Genomic DNA, 13143 nt, shown 5'->3' on the forward strand with positions numbered 1-13143 from the left:
ACAATATTCTATTTGTAAATGGTTAAATTCTTGAGATGGTTTTATGCAACAAGAAATACTTCAACAACTTCGAGCAAATTCAAACATATTGCTTTTTGTTAAAACATTTGTAATGATTCAAATGCGGCAAGTATGGTAGCACGGCTTACAAATGTGGGCACACTGGACAAAAGAACTGACTTTTTCCAGGTCTGCCCACATACGATACTAACTAGCTCCTCAGTCAGCTATCTAGGAATATATGGGGGCCATTTTGAAATATTAGGATAACATTATAACCTCAAGATTCTAAATCACTTGGGACCACTATGTGAACTATGGCGGAATTCGAAGTTAAGCTGCCCGACTAAAAACTTTGTTGTTAAATATGTTACAAATGTTTTACTTGCATGGAGGCGTCAACAAAACGCAATATGTCGAATATGTTTTACCACAATGTTTTTTTTTTTTAAGTTAGGCGCGCCATAACGATCTAGCTAGAATCCATTTATGCGAGTGAGGAGACGAGGGGATTGGTGCAGAGACGTGCAGGAATAGACCTATAAGGCCATTTTCAGTTCCACTTCTTTCTATTCAAATGGCCTTATTCTAATTAAAGGTGATTATCTATGCAATGTTTCTCAATAATTTGTGATTCGATTGGAGAAGCAAAACAAAACATTGCGTAACAATGCAACCACTTTACAATTTTTTTTTAACAAATTCTATGACTTGACTTCTGTCAACCACAGATTACAAAAATAACTACGTCACTGATCAGTACTACGACTATCATTTGTGAGGACGCGTCGCAGATGAATCACATTATTTGCACAATTAACGGATTGGTCTATTCGTACACGTGTCCTCTGAACATAAATTATATCCTTACACGTCCTTTCCAGTTTCGCGCGTTGTACCGATCTCTAGTAATAAATGTTATACTATAAATTACTAAAAATAATATTAGCTGCCATAACTAATACACGCAAAGAATATTGTTTAAGTAAGACATTTTGAGAACTTTTAATGTGTGTTTAAAAAAAAAACTTAGCTCGTTAATAGATATTCCTGTCTTCATAAAATAACGTACAAATCTTTCATTTACCGGTTCGTAAGTGCTTCCAAAAAAGGAAATACCACTTTTCTTCTCCGTACAATGTCTTTTCTCCTTATCTATGTAAGATTTTATTTCACTCGTCGTAATTTATTATTATTACCTAGGTATACTATAGCAAATTATTTACTTATTTTTATTTGTTGTTATATTTTAATTTATACACAGTTTATGAAAAAATAAACGAACATTATTCATATTATTATAAGCTAGGTACTCAAGAAATCAATATTAAGATTTGTTATAAACGTAATTATACACGTCTAGGTACATGAATTTTTTCAAAATTATTCTCGGTGTATGTTGCCATTAAATAAAATTAAAATTTGTTGGTACTTGACATGCTTACAAAGTCAGTACAATTAATCCGTCTTACCAGCAACGTGTTTATGAAATAATGTCAGAACTAGATAATATTGTTTACCTCAATAATTTCATGGCTTCCGTGCCATAATTAGTATTTATATTTTTATTCAAGTGTTTTTACCCACATCTCAAATATATAAATTTTAAATGCATATAAATAAATCGGAAATTAAACGCGAATCGCACCGGCAATCGCAGCCTTAGCCAATGTCAACAAAATAGTTTAAAGGTATAAATATTAATTAAGGCAATAAAAGCTCTTGCCAATATTATTAAAGGTTTTTTATCAGCCTTATAGCGATTGTTTGCCGCAGAGATGTGGCTTAAAACCCTGCATAGTTCCAAAATTTTGATATGCATTTTTAATTAATATCTTTGATAAATATTATTAAATGCTAAGCAATTATTGTATTCGTAGGTAATTTTTAAACACTATTTATACTTATTTACATTAGCTATATTTATACTTAATATTATTCTATTTTGATCCGTGATTTCGTTTTCATCTATTTTTGGAGAAACCTAACTACGGTCGCTACTTTGTATTTATGATTCGTTTATTTTGGAGGAGATCTTTAATAAATGCCGAAAATCTTCTTTGAACCTCCAATTTCAACGTTTACAGAGTAAAGTACAACTGTCGAGACTTTTAAGTTAAATCAATGCCTGCTCCAATTTACTTCTTGGGCACTTCACTTCGTTGTACTGGACTATCCAGGGCCAATGTTGGTTCAACATGGAGACAACCCCGAGTTAGATTGTTCTTTAGGTGCTGTGTATTCCATATAAAGGTTAGTTTATGTTAGCACAAATATAGTTTTTTTTTTTTTTTGTAATATAATAAAACTGACTCTCGTAATTTGTCTTAAACTATGGTGTTTTGTACAACTAGTCTTAAGCTATTTTCTGAGCCGCGAATTAGGTAGATATTTATAAATAAATATGATGATACCAATTAGACTTGCGTAAGATAAAAAATGATTATGTATATTTTTAGTATCGGTGTTTATACAATTGTGTCGATGGTAAAGTAATATAGAGCTTAATCTTTACCCTTATATTGCAAAAAAAAAAGCTTTGGCACACTTAGGCACACAACTAAAATTTCCTCTCATAATATTTATTTTTATAACTACTTAGGTATTTTTTATGAACATTTTTTTGTATTATATTATATGGTTAGTATCTATGTATTTGTGTTAATGTATGTATAATGTATACAGTCATATCTACTGTAGTTTACTGCCCTACTTATACTCTTATTTTTACCATTTGCATAAGTCCTACTTTTTATTATTGTTGTACCTATTCAAATGCCGAGGGTCACTGGATTAGAGATAAACACTTCTCTATAAGAGTATAGAGAAGTGTTTCCTAGTCCACAAATATTCTTGTTTATGATTATGTCATACCTTTCGTAATTATATTACATTCAGAGGGATGGGTAATTTAAGCTCATAACGCCAACAGCTTTCAGCTATGTTTGAGAAGCTCCTTAAGAAGGTCATGATTAATATAGTCGAGGACAACCTTTATGAGGTTAATTGTAAGGGGGCGTTCATAAAATACGTGAGATGTTCAAGGGGGGGAGGGCGTCGAGTCAAATCTCATCTAATCTTACGTTAGAGGAGGGTGGGGGGGCAAATATCTGATTAAAACAAAAAAAAATTATACTATTTTGGTCCATTGGTCTTTTTACAATAACAATCTAACGCGTAATCGTTAGAAACCCACATTTTGAAAAACTCACGTGAGATGAGGGGATGCAGGAGAGGGTTAAATAAAATGTCACGACATCTCACCAGGGGGGAGGCGAGAGGGACAGAAAATTTAAAAATAGTGAAGGCACATCTATATAAAAAGGAACCATCATTTTATAAACATAAGATGCATCGAACTTATGATATTCAAATGATACGTAGGGACTTTTCCATGACATTTAGCTGGACGGTGTTGGTGGTTAGAATAGATACCATAGTTTGCCCGTCCTATTTTTGCTAAATCGTACATAAGTAATAGGAAAGTAGGTTCTGTTATTGCGGGTGTCCGTTAAAGATCTCGTAATTGAATCGTTTCAAACTTAGTACACCGTGAGCAAGCAATTCAATGACGAAATCTATAACGAATGCATAGGTATAATGACGTATAAATAAAAACACCTGAGTAAGCAGCTGTCAAAACTGACAGATGTTTAACTTGTTGTTCTCAGTACAAAACTAATAATTACGCGTTTGGCATCTGTAAGTATATTGCTGCGAATTATTTCTGAGTATTACGCATACTAAGGGCTTACTATCAAGATTTACTTTTTGTTTAAAAACACCGAATTAAACTACAAGGTTAGTGTTAGTTTCGATCTAAAATTACCGGTGATACTCCCTTTAAATTATACCACTTGAGTTGACTGATACTCTTTAATCACTCGGTCTCTCATGACAGTTTCGTAACCACTCCCATGGCGAATAATCTTTCGGTACCTGATGATATCTTCATCAGGTCCTATTCCAGGCCGTTTGTATTGCATTTAAGAAGCTACGGGCAATGTTGACCGAGTTGAAATCTGCCACGTCGTCAGCCTGCCTCATTTTGAACTATTATTGACTTTCAGTGCTCTCGTTTCCGCGGCGTTTATAATGTCCAAAATCATGAGAGATACAGTAGTAAGAAGTTGTTAATCTCGAAATGTGATAGAATTGGTGAATTTGTGTCCGCTACACTGGTAGTCTACTGTACGCGTTTGCCTCATGCACCAAATATCGAACGTATCAAAGAAATATATATAAATGCACTTTATAGATGAGAAATATTGCAAGGTTGTGATTGCGTCTAATTAATCGCGTCATCCGTCCCGAATATCATATAAACATGTTAACGTCTGAAGAATACCATTACGTCAAATAAGCAGCGCGTTCGCAACCTCGTTAAGCTAAGAACGGTTTTAGAATATCAGTTTCACTTAATCTATGCCAACAAGTATCTGTAAACCTGCTTCTTCGATGAATAATACACTTATTCATAACGCTCGCTTCCGACTGTGTCCGCGTACTTTTGAATACGTCCAATTCTCCCATATAAACAAAAAGTCTAGATAAACTCTTTATTTGCGGAAAACAACGCACAAAAGGAACCCTACCTTCTAATTTTGAAAAACATGGGATCCTCGTACAATCCCCATTTCAACCACTTATAATCAATCCCCCGTTACACAGTACAATAATTAAATCGTAGCAAGAATGATTATACTGATCCCCCTCTCGAATCATCTTCACGAGAAGTAGCAGAAAATGTAGTTCATTTGTTCACCTAAAACAAATCATAATAGTTAAGACATAATGGGAAAAAAAACTATGATAGTAAGCCCATAGAGCATTGATACATATTGCTACGCTGTATTTACAATAATTAATAATTAGAGCTAACAAAAGCACTTGTATTCATTATAAGAAATTACTTACAAATTATATTGACTTATGATTAGGCAATAAAACTTAGAAGAAAGAACGCTTATTTTGTACGCTTGACGAATGAGTAAACTTTTTTTTATTTTGTACGCCGTAATGCAACATGAGAATAGCCAGATATGTGTGGTAGGTTTGAGGTTATAGGTTACTAAAGTTTTCTTGTTCATTAATTCCCTATCAGAAAGTGTAACTCTTGTTACCTCGATTTTTACTATGCGCTCGCTGGTTGTATGTGTGAATCTATTCAGTATCTCAGTGGACAAAATAACGTTGGAAATGGAAAATTCTCACGAACTACCATTGAGTTACAGATTAAAACTACCGGATACCGGTACCGGTGCTTAGACAACGATATCTACCTGGCTATTCTCATACACATGTTAGTGAACAGTAGTTGTATATTGACGATTTTTGTTTAAACTAAAGTAGATACTAATATTTTAAACCATACCGTTTGCCAAAAGTTTTGTATGAATGCACTCTGATAAGTAATGCGCACTGAAGTGATGTGTTACAATTTTATTATTAATTTTATTTTTGTGTGCATAATCTTTTTATTAATGTATGTAAACTAATGTGGTTTTTATTAATAATTATTCAATAAAATTACTAACTCATGGGCTGTTTTATTTATATATTTTGCCATTTCTCACTAATATAGTTGCCAGTCATTCAGTCGCAAACAACGGCCGAAATAAACATATCGTTGATCTTAGAATATGACTGAACGAATTTGAATTTATAAAATTATAGCTACTAATTTGAATAATAAGTATCCTATTTTTTAATCCGGAATATCAGCTAAAAAAACTCGTGCACTTAATGTTCCTCAACATTGTTGCATATTCTAAAATTAAGCCATTTCAGTAAGTTTTACAATAAGCTAAACCTATACTAATGGTACACAAATATGGTACGTGGGACAGAGCAGTATACTATTGTAATCTTTGGGCAGAGCTGAGAGCAAACATTGGATTACGATCTGTCCAGCGAACGTCTCCTAAGCTATAGCAGATAGCAGACGCTCAAGCACTGATAAATAACTAGAAGCCAATAAATATAAAAACCTGTTGAAGGTACCGCGAAGGATACTTAGGTAGCGGGCGAAACACTTCGATAGCGCGATCTAGGTAGTACAAATGACGCCATCCAGTATTGGAGTAAAACAACTTCAATATTTTTACTAAGTATATAATAATAGTTAAAAGGGCATTAGAAAACTGGGCCGACCAAAGGTACGATGGGCAGATGAAATTGAATGTGGATGGATTTATCTTCACAACTCAATTTGTCAAAAAAAAAAAATTATCTAACTAACAAATTTGCAAAAGCTTATATTCTTATCTATTTTTATTATGTTTATATTTTCAATCAAAGAATAATAAAAAGGCTTTTTTATTACAGTAATATAGTAATTTTAAGCATATTTTAACTTAAGTAAATTACGAGAACTAAGTAATAGGACAATACTTCATGATTAAAAATATTATTCCTGTCCTGACTGGATAAATAACACGTCCCAGGTTTGACACTTGGATCTGTATAGCTAAAAGGCACTGAGGTTTTTCTATGATGTTGACAAGGCCGGATTTTACGAAATTCAATCCTCAGGGGGGTAAAATTGGGGATGACAGTTTTTGCTTTAAAGCATAGCTCAGTTAATAAAGGAATTTATCCAAATCTACCCTCGGGGAGTAGTTGGATTCATAATAAATGTGTTGTTTCTTTTATACAATTTGGCCAATAATATCGGTTTTTACATGAATACTTATTTATGAAGTATTTTTCAGTAACCTCCATATGGAAGTTTCTTATGAACGCCGACGTACGAAGTAGCAGGCATCTATCTATACATAAAACGAAACCTACTAAACCGATTTTGAGGTTTACTGTTTGCCCGGAGCCTGCTAGGGTAAGCGTGGGCGATTTCAGGTTTTTTTTTTTTTAATTTTACGGAAAATCTCTATGGGACCTAGTTAAGCACAATAAATTGCTTAACTTATCGTTTTAAGAAGGTAGGGCTTCCTATAATGTGCGCCTTCAATGCTACTAGCAGAATAACTATAGTTTCAGGTTGAGCCAAGTGCATAGTTTATAAGTAGGATTAGTAAATAGGCATACTTATTAGAACTGTTCAACATTAATAATAGGTATAGTAAAATCGTAGACTAGCCGTGATACAAATATTGTCCGCACACACTTGAGCCGATTGAAGAAATAATAGTTTCTTTCCTTCCTTTATTTATCTAAATATAACCGGAACTACCCAAAACAGATAATATTCTGGAGCAGTTGTTTTAAGTGTGAGGTCCTGTCCTGCGACTCCGGGCGTGCAAATTATAATTCTATATAAATTCTTAATATTCTCTGGTCTGATCTGGTGAGAGGCTTCAGCCGTCGGTAGTTACACTACCGACAAAAACGTGCCAACAAGCGATTTAGCGTTCCGGTACGATGTCCGAAGATTACGGGTAGGGTTAAATATAACTGTCATACAGGTCACAATATTTTCATTAAGTTCTTTGTGAAAAAGAAAGCACTATTTTCGGACCTGTGAATTTATTTTACAAATTTATGAACAAACAAATTTCCAACAATGTGTTAAAAGACAAAATGCATTTCGTGTCATACAGAACAAAGTTCTTGTATGTACCAACAATGGTGCTAATTCTACCTGGACCTTGTTAATTTTATGTAGGTAGGATATAGATAAGAGATTTTTGTACAATATCAAGGTATGCTTGCCAAGCACAAATTTCTATTAAGGTAGATGTTTTGTAGCGGAAAAAAATACATTTTGTAGTAGTCATAATGGTTTATTGGAAAATAAAATTAGACTTAAGACATAAAAAATAACGATAGTCAATACATCGATATAAATCAAATAATAAGTTTAAGTTATCAATAACAGTAGTATGCATACGTAACAAATAATAAATGTTTATACAAAAGTCAACAAACTATAAAGAATTTCAAAGCCATTCATTTTTGAAAAATACACAGGGCAAGGTACATAAAAAGATTTAAAAAATATGGCCATCTGGCTCAACGACAAATTATTACTGTACATATTTTTGAGCATTTTGAATTTATAATTGATAAATGAATCCCTACTATAAAATAGGTACATCACCATCTAGTCCAAGGAGCTTGTACTATATGTGTTGTTTCAGCAGAGGTCATAGGCAAGTTAAAAAATGTGGGAAACAATAACTTGATATAATAATCAGTAAGATAGGCTCGGTACTTTTTTTAAAAATTAGATAATTAGAAAGACCATCTTTTGCAAAATAAGACATTATTATTTAAAGGAAATCAATTTATAAAAACAGGAGCTATAATTAATACAAAGCTTGTAAAGAAATAACGTGGACGTCGAAATGATATATGTACATATTATAAGAACTGAATTTATTGTTGTGACTACACAAATCTGGTAATACTTACACAAGTCTTATCTATTCTTGTCACAGCTATCATATTATACACATGTATCTCAAATGTTGTCAACATTCGTATTACGCTCGCGTAAACTCTTGTATTTTTCCGAACAAAGTTATGATCCATAAATAAAGAAGAGTCCGTTAATGAAGATTTGCAATCTAAATATTATAATCATGTTTTATTTTTCACAGGGACTACGTGCCGTTTAAAGCCACAATCTACGTAGCGACAAAGAGGTGGCCACGCGGTAATAATTACAAATGTCGTCTATAATTGCTGCCTAGTAGTAGATTACGAATACTACGAATATTAGATATCGTAATCCTTTTATAATATGTAATTCTTCGATATGTTACGGGCAAAGTTTTTAATGAGGCATTATTCATAATTGAGCGTCAACGCTTTAACGCTCCCGTCACTCTTTTGTGTTCTTTTGTTTTTATATCTCGATAACAATAAGTGACCCTAATTTCAGTCAGGCTGTATATGACCAAACGAACTATGGAGATGAACATCATTCTAACTCTACCAAGACGTACACAATTCTAATTGAGATTGATCGTTTTCAATGCCATAGAGAAAATACTCTTATGAACACCTACACAGGAAATGCATTGTTCTTTTCGAAACGTCTTTATTCAACTTTGTCATCAAAGTTGGGGCTGCGAGTTTCTTAAGATTTTGTAAGATATCATTGCTAATAATTAAAGCCCAGTAAAGACTTTTTGTATTAATTGTATGACCTACTTACTTGTGTATTATTTGAGTTGCTCGCGATATATGAATAACGCACGATTAATCACTTTGTCTGATATATAAAAATCTTCCACGATACGTGACGATTCAATAAGCACATTTGCTACCTATATTTTCGACTAAGAACGTTTATTCTATTATAATCGAGTTTCGTGTAAGGTTTCGTGTGAGCGATCATAGGAGCGGTGATCTGCGGGGTTATGCTGCATGTTTTCAAAGTTTTGCAAGTTGCAGTTGTTGTTGTTATCGTAACTTGTAATCTGATACGAAACTGTAGGTGTATCCAAGCAATTGCCAATATCAACATTTAATTTTTGTGTTAGATGACAAGTTGTGACTCTAGCGCGAGAGTCTCTCAAGTAATCAAAGGCGTTACGAGGAATTTCAAATAAACTCTGACTAAACGCGATTAAGAAACGGCTCCCTAGCCACCTTTTCTCGTAATCCATAATTTATTTTATTCTGTTACTTTCATCTTTACTATAACAGTCCACTGTTATACACAGACTGTTATATTTTGTCTCCCAACGGGAGGGTTTGCCCCAATTCACCACGCTGGGCAGACGGGTTGGTGACCACAATAGATGGTAGTACAAAGGCCGCTGCTACGTTTTCCCCTTTTAGTCCCATAGTCGGCCTCATAAGACACACACGGGAAGACACACACACAGAGTGCCTTTACTTCAATTATGTTTATTTTGCCCAAAATGTAGTATACTATTTACGTTAATACTATACAAAATGTTATTATACCCATCATTATGGATTTAAAAACAATAAAATTAATGACAATGTTTGTTTGGACGATTTCGCGGAAAGCGGCAACCTTTGTGAAAAAAAAAACACACAGCGTAACCCTGTTTGATAGACGCGACCATTCGCCTTAATACTCTCAAAAACTTTACAAATGACTGTTATACTAATAAAAATATAGTAATATCTAAATATGGGTTCTAGAGCAATAAATAACAGAGGGATCATCTTCCGGATTATGTTTGTATGGAGGATCTCGCGGAAAGCGCAATCTTTATGTCAAAAACATAAGTCCGATGACAGATGTGACCAATCGCCTTAATACTCTCAAAAAAATTACAAATGACTGTTATACTAATAAAATGATACCTATATTTTTTTATTTAGCTAAACTGTCGTTAACATTTTAGGGTATAATGCAAATATTTGGTGTTCAAACAAATTTCTTATTAGAAAGTAAATAACTAAATTAGCGTTTTGTAGTTCTTATTGAAGTCATATTGCTTTTCTAAACATAATATAGATTTTCCATTGATAACTGTAGCTTATATTTACCAAAATATTGATTGCGTTTATTAAAATATGGTACTTTAATATTAACTGTAATTTTCGGATAAGTGCCTTTTGGCTTAATATTGTCATTTGAAATATAGATATGTATAAAACAACAATTTGCCGTCTTCTTCCGAGCAAGGACATATCCGATATCACTGACATTCGATATATTCTGTTAAAATACTTAATCTTTAAGTGTTTAAATAATATCGTTATTCGGAAAGAAGCTTGTTGACATACGTATTTACTAATGGCAAGTTATTAAATGTGCTAAAAGGTACTTGTATAAGATAAGAATAGTCAAATTAAACTGTTTGTGAATTTTCGTAGTAACATAGAACCGAATCAGTGTATATTATCTTGCTAGCATTTGTATTTCACTGAGGAGCATTCTTATCGACGTGTCGAAAGTGAAGCAATGTTCTTAGTCGGTTCGCTCCTCGCAGGGCAGTTACTTTGGTCGTTAGCACGTTTGCCCATTTATCTCCACTGTCTGACAGCTGTATTTCTCGTGCTCTCATGTATGCGAACGTCCAAAGCAAGAATTTAACGAACATGGTTTCAGGAAGCTAGAAAGGTCACTATACGGTGGCACTTTCAGGAGAGTGTCAGACAATAATCTCAGCATAATTTTATCTCGAATTCCTTAGCATAATTTCCACCCATGCTCCCTTTACACGGTGTCTGACTTTCCAATAATATAATCTGTGTGGTGTTCTGAATTTTTCAGCAGGTTTTGCATCACATGGCTAACTGTCTACCCTTGCTTCTATTGCGCAATGTTTATACGATTTTTCAATACATAAATGCAGAGTTTGCACGCGTTGTACTCGTACCGTCTTACTCTGCTAAAAATCTCTGGGTCTAACAAAATCACATGGCGTGCTGTAATTGAGTGGCTAAGGTTGGGAAGAGGAGAGTCTGCCTTATACCCAGATCATCGTGATCTTCTTCGGTTTATAAACTTCAGAAAACGTCATACAATTACTATCTTTAGTATAGTTCTCGTAACATTCAGAAAACTGCTGATGCGAGACCCTTTCACCTATTTCAGTGTCTTACCCTCCCAGAAGTAAGTTTCTAGTTTAGAATCAATTTATCTTTTTTTATTTTATTGTTGCGGATGTTCTGGTGTTATACTTATGCTCGCGATAATTACTGTCATAAGTAAAGTAATACCGTATCGTTTTCCATTACACGGTGCGTCCTATTTGAACTAAAACAATGTTCTACAATATTCTATTTGTAAATGGTTAAATTCTTGAGATGGTTTTATGCAACAAGAAATACTTCAACAACTTCGAGCAAATTCAAACATATTGCTTTTTGTTAAAACATTTGTAATGATTCAAATGCGGCAAGTATGGTAGCACGGCTTACAAATGTGGGCACACTGGACAAAAGAACTGACTTTTTCCAGGTCTGCCCACATACGATACTAACTAGCTCCTCAGTCAGCTATCTAGGAATATATGGGGGCCATTTTGAAATATTAGGATAACATTATAACCTCAAGATTCTAAATCACTTGGGACCACTATGTGAACTATGGCGGAATTCGAAGTTAAGCTGCCCGACTAAAAACTTTGTTGTTAAATATGTTACAAATGTTTTACTTGCATGGAGGCGTCAACAAAACGCAATATGTCGAATATGTTTTACCACAATGTTTTTTTTTTTTAAGTTAGGCGCGCCATAACGATCTAGCTAGAATCCATTTATGCGAGTGAGGAGACGAGGGGATTGGTGCAGAGACGTGCAGGAATAGACCTATAAGGCCATTTTCAGTTCCACTTCTTTCTATTCAAATGGCCTTATTCTAATTAAAGGTGATTATCTATGCAATGTTTCTCAATAATTTGTGATTCGATTGGAGAAGCAAAACAAAACATTGCGTAACAATGCAACCACTTTACAATTTTTTTTTAACAAATTCTATGACTTGACTTCTGTCAACCACAGATTACAAAAATAACTACGTCACTGATCAGTACTACGACTATCATTTGTGAGGACGCGTCGCAGATGAATCACATTATTTGCACAATTAACGGATTGGTCTATTCGTACACGTGTCCTCTGAACATAAATTATATCCTTACACGTCCTTTCCAGTTTCGCGCGTTGTACCGATCTCTAGTAATAAATGTTATACTATAAATTACTAAAAATAATATTAGCTGCCATAACTAATACACGCAAAGAATATTGTTTAAGTAAGACATTTTGAGAACTTTTAATGTGTGTTTAAAAAAAAAACTTAGCTCGTTAATAGATATTCCTGTCTTCATAAAATAACGTACAAATCTTTCATTTACCGGTTCGTAAGTGCTTCCAAAAAAGGAAATACCACTTTTCTTCTCCGTACAATGTCTTTTCTCCTTATCTATGTAAGATTTTATTTCACTCGTCGTAATTTATTATTATTACCTAGGTATACTATAGCAAATTATTTACTTATTTTTATTTGTTGTTATATTTTAATTTATACACAGTTTATGAAAAAATAAACGAACATTATTCATATTATTATAAGCTAGGTACTCAAGAAATCAATATTAAGATTTGTTATAAACGTAATTATACACGTCTAGGTACATGAATTTTTTCAAAATTATTCTCGGTGTATGTTGCCATTAAATAAAATTAAAATTTGTTGGTACTTGACATGCTTACAAAGTCAGTACAATTAATCCGTCTTACCAGCAACGT

Source organism: Pararge aegeria, chromosome Z (assembly GCF_905163445.1).
Source record: "Pararge aegeria chromosome Z, ilParAegt1.1, whole genome shotgun sequence".
NCBI lineage: Eukaryota > Metazoa > Arthropoda > Insecta > Lepidoptera > Nymphalidae > Pararge > Pararge aegeria.